General features: G+C 41.4%; 1 pseudogene; it reads right to left on the bottom strand.

Annotated features, from left to right (window-relative positions):
• Nucleotides 1-3372: 3372 nt before the first annotated feature.
• LOC123108001 (BTB/POZ and MATH domain-containing protein 1-like) lies at nt 3373-4175 on the bottom strand (annotated as a pseudogene).
• Nucleotides 4176-4941: the final 766 nt, after the last annotated feature.

The raw sequence follows: 4941 nt of genomic DNA, 5'->3' as shown, positions 1-4941 counted from the left end.
GTTACTTGTGTGCTTATGCTTATGTTTCTTTAGATGACTTGTGTGTGGTGATGATCCTTTAGATGACTTGTGTGCTTCTCTATATGCTTATGCTTATGTTTATGTTGATTGTGATGATCTTATGCATATATTGTTGTGATGGTGCCGGATGATATCCCGATGTGTTCTATATGTCTATTTCCATCATATATATCTGCTGATATGTGCTGTATATTTGAATTGAATCGATCTGAAAACAAACAGAAAAAAGAAAAAAAAAGTAAATGCAAACTATGCCGACGGCTAGGGCTGGCGTGAGCTCCCAGTTGCTGACACGTGGTGTCTATGCCGACGGCCTAGCAGTCAGCCCAGTTTTTAAACTAAGCCGACGGCTAGGCCATCGGCATAGACGCCACGTGTCAGCAACTGGGAGCTCTTGAGGAAGGGATATGCCGACGGCCTAGCCATCGACATAGTTTCAAACTAAGCTGACGGCTGGGCCGTCGGCATATCCCTGGCCCATGAGTAACGTCTGGTCGCCACGTGGCACACCTATGCCGATGGCCTAGCCGTCGGCTTAGTTTCAAACTAAGCCGATGGCTAGGCCGTCGGCGTAGGTGTGCCACGTGGCGACCAGACATTGGCCACACTTGACAGCGACCGCCGTTAGACGTGAACGTTGCCGACGGCCAGGACCGTCGGCATAGATGTATGGCCCCCGTCGGGAAAGCTACTATGCCGACGGCCTTTCTATGCCGACGGCCTCCCGGGCTACGCCGACGTATATGTTGCCGACGGCCCTATGCCGACGGGTGCCGTCGGCATAGGTCTGTCCCGACGGGATTCAGGGCTATGCCGCCGTCGGCATAGGGGGAGATTCTGGTGAGTGGTTACTTCATTTTGTAGTGCAACCACTAGTGCAGCGCCTGAGAGCTAGGCGCCGCAGTATACAGTGCAGCGCCTAGCTCTTAGGCTCTGCACAATGACTTAATAATTTTTAGGCAGTCTGGGGTGCAACGCTGGCAAAGCATGTAGCACCTATCTGTGAGGCGTTGCCCAATGTACTCTGGCGCCTTCGTATCGGGTGTCGCACAAAAAGATCAGCCACGTGAAATAGTTTTACGGTTAGTTCATTCTGTGATTTGATTTCGTCTACAAGTCAAATTGGTCAAATTTGCCCTCTCACACATCTGCTCATCCGGGAGAGGTCCTTTCCAGTGCTTAAGGCTCCAACTGGCCAACCAGCTCCCACGCGCCGCCTCACGTAGGTTGGCCCAATCTCGCTGTAGCGCTCGCTTAGCCTTGCCCTCTCGCTCACTCTGGCCGGCTCTTCACAGGGTTTTCTTTCGCCCAAAATTTTCTGTTGTTCATTGATGTCCTATAAAAAATAACTGTGATTTTTTATGAATTTTTTGAAACGGATTGGGAAATCATACATAGTTTATGGATTTAAATAAAGCTCACAAGTTTTAAAAATGTTCACAAAATTTAACAAAAAAGCTCATGGATTGTTTTAAAAAATATCATGAATTAAAACAAGTTCACGAATTTTGAAAAAAATTCAATAATTTCTTCAATTTGATTTTACTGAGAGTTTTAAAAATATCAGCAACTTACAAAAACACAAAATTTAAAAACTTTCACGAATTTACAAAAAATTCATTGAGTGAAAAATTGTTCACAATCTATTTTTTTACTAAGAAAGCTTAATTTTTTACTGCATCCTTTCTTCTTGGCCTAAAATGAATGCTTTTATTGTCGGTATGTAAATAACAACAACTGGAGAACATCTGGTTATCATGTTTCTTTTGAATCTTTTAGAGATTTTTTAATCTGAAATCATCATCTTGGAAACGCAATATAAATTTGAGTTTTTAACCCAATTTGCTATAATATAGGGGCGTGCTACGCGTCCGCCGGCTGATATTTTAAAAAGATCAGCCGGGTCGTGGGCCGTCCGATTTGCCGCATCAAGCTGAGTCGAACACGCTTTCACTACCACAGCACGGGCCTTGTTGCAGAATTATTTCTAACACATAGGTCTTGTTCCAGAAATTTTTTGCAGCAGATGTTTTGTTGCAAATTTTTTGGCAACTGAGATCTTGTTGCAATTTTTCTTTTGCAACTGAGGTCTGGTTGCAGAAAATTTTCACGACAGAGGTTTTGTTGTAGAACATAGACCTGTCGTAAACTACTGCAACACCACATATGTTTCAGAAACATAGCCTCTGTTGCAAAAGCGCGTTTGATGAAGGACGGTATACGAGTTCTCACTGAACACGTGTCATGCATTGGAGGTGGCGGACGTTGCCGCTGTGATCGGACGGGTGATGCTAAGCTTTTCCCTATAATATATTCTTATGATGAAGTTCATGTATAAAAGGGACTATTGTTTATGCACCTAGTATTCTATCCATACTTTTTTCTAAGTGTAGGTATTTTAGGATCTCATATGGAATTCTTAGGAAACAAAAAAAATGAAGATTCCTTGTATTTCTTATTCTGAATTTCAAACAAACAATACAGTGTATTATGTAAAAGCAATTCCTAATTTACATATAATAATAAACTAAATTTGGCTCTTTATCGCATCTAGATGTATTTCATATGTATAGACTTGATCTATGTTCTCTGAATTTCTTTATCAAGGATTTCATAGGGAGTTTGACTGAAATCCTATTAGCAAATTTCTTTTATTATTTCAATTATTATTATTATCAGTTGGGTTGTACTCCCTCCGTTCCAAATTACTCGTCGTGGTTTTAGTTCAAATTTAAACTAAAACCAATTTGAACTAAAACCACGACGAGTAATTTGGAACGGAGGGAGTATACTTTATCCACCTAGTAAGTGTTCTTATAGTAATTTTATTCAAGCTTTTCTATCAAAGATTTCGTGTGGAGATTGAATGGAAACTAAAACTATTTTTATTCTGATTTCGTGTGCAGATGACACACACACACATCCGTAAGATTGTTTCTGCAAGTGTCGTCCGTAAGATTTTCGATTGGCAAACATTGGATAATCAAACAACACTTTTCTTCTTCTCGTAGGAAGAAAAAGTAACCATACTAGTCGCCTGAACATATATTAAACTGAATGATCGGTACTTACATTTTTTTTCTGAAACATGCATGAAACCATACATGGAGAAGTAGCATAACAGTTGCACCGATTAGTACTAAAAGTTGGATGGCATATACTCCCTCCGTTCCTAAATATTTGTCTTTTTAGAGATTTCAAATGGACTACCACATAGGGATGTATATAGACATATTTTAAAGTATAGATTCACTCATTTTGCTCCGTATGTAGTCATTTGTTGAAATCTCTAGAAAGACAAATATTAAGGAACGGAGGGAGTATATGATAATAATATCAAACAGATTACTACTAAATTGCCATGATAACATCGTTTGCTGATTTAAATTCAGACGGGATCATTCTAGCTATGAGCTCCTTGAGAACAGATGGGCAGCTGGATTTGAGATGCTCATACCCATCACTTGCCACCATCGCATCAAAGTTGGACAGAGAAGCAAGGAACTGCAAACAAGCTTCTTTGAGACGATGGAATCCATGCTGCTCAGCTAAAGCCAAGCTGGTTGCCACCATGTTGGAATCGATGTGATTGCCCAATTTCTCCTCACATATCTGCTTCAGCCTGACGATGTTGAATCTGTCAGCAGCTACCAGGAGATGGCCAGCCATAACCACATCAGTTTCGCCTTTGTTGCAAGCCGTCTCAAGCAGAGGAACCGAGTCGGTGTATATGAAGTGTAGCAAGGACTTGAACACATCAGCTTCCATATCACGAATTTCAATAGGACTAGCTGCAGAACTCTCCTTCATGGCGCTGAGGAGCTCAGCCTTGAAGACGGATGACCTAGCAGCAAGGACACACCTGTGAGCGGAGAATCTCTGTCCACCAACCTGAAAGACTAGGTCTGCTGCGTCTTTGTTCTTCAGGAGGTCACCAAGATGTTGGTGCAGGTCGCTTGGAGCAACCCTTGTTTCTTCGCTCTTGATCTCCTTCATGATAGTGAGATCACACCTAATGGTGAGACAATCATCTCTCAGATGGCACGATGCCTCCAGATCAGCCTTCTTGATCACGAGTGCGGAGCTCCAGACTGAACCTTCAGAGAAGGTACGCATAGGGTTGGTACGGCTGTATGAAGGCACCGGTTCTCCATTCTTGTCAAGTACACTGACCGAGAATTTGGCCTTCACATCTCCGGCATCGGCAGATTCATGAAATAGATAAAGAGATATGAAATCAGAACAATCCTCGGGGTAACCGTTGGGGTAATAAGCAAAATGTCATGTAAGCAGACTATAAGTCCATTATTGTTATTTGCTCTAAGGAATCAAAACTTTCCTTCCACTGTTTGATAACACATCAGTAGATATGGGAAAAGAATTCTATGAGACTAGGTCTCACGCGAGACCCATCCTGATGAGGAGGATTTATTTCATCTTAGGGGATTTATTTCATTTCCTCTAAATTCCAATCGTTTGTTTCCCAATTGGCACTTCTGGCCCGCCGGAAGCATGTTTCTGTCGTGTCCATCTCTAGGCTTTTTCAGGTATGTGTCCATTGGTTTTGGGAGGTTGATTGGCAAACAACGGATAATCAAACAATGCATTCACTCTTCTTACAAGAAAAATAAATCAACCATGATTGCCTGAAAATATATTAAACCAAACGATCGGTACTAAGCTTTTTTAAGGAACATGCAAGAAACCATGCATGAAGAAGTAGCATAACAATTGCATCAATTAGTACTAAAAATTTGGATGACATATATGATAGTACTCCCTCCGTTCCGAATTACTTGTCTTAGATTTGTCTAGATACGGAGGTATCTAGCACTAAAATGAATCTAGATACATCCGTATCTAGACAAATTCAAGACAAGTAATTCGGAACGGAGGGAGTAGAACCAAACAAATTACTAC

This window comes from Triticum aestivum, chromosome 5A, assembly GCF_018294505.1.
Source record: "Triticum aestivum cultivar Chinese Spring chromosome 5A, IWGSC CS RefSeq v2.1, whole genome shotgun sequence".
Lineage (NCBI taxonomy): Eukaryota > Viridiplantae > Streptophyta > Magnoliopsida > Poales > Poaceae > Triticum > Triticum aestivum.
Note: the sequence above shows the minus strand (reverse complement) of the source record. Positions and strands in the feature narration are given on the sequence as shown.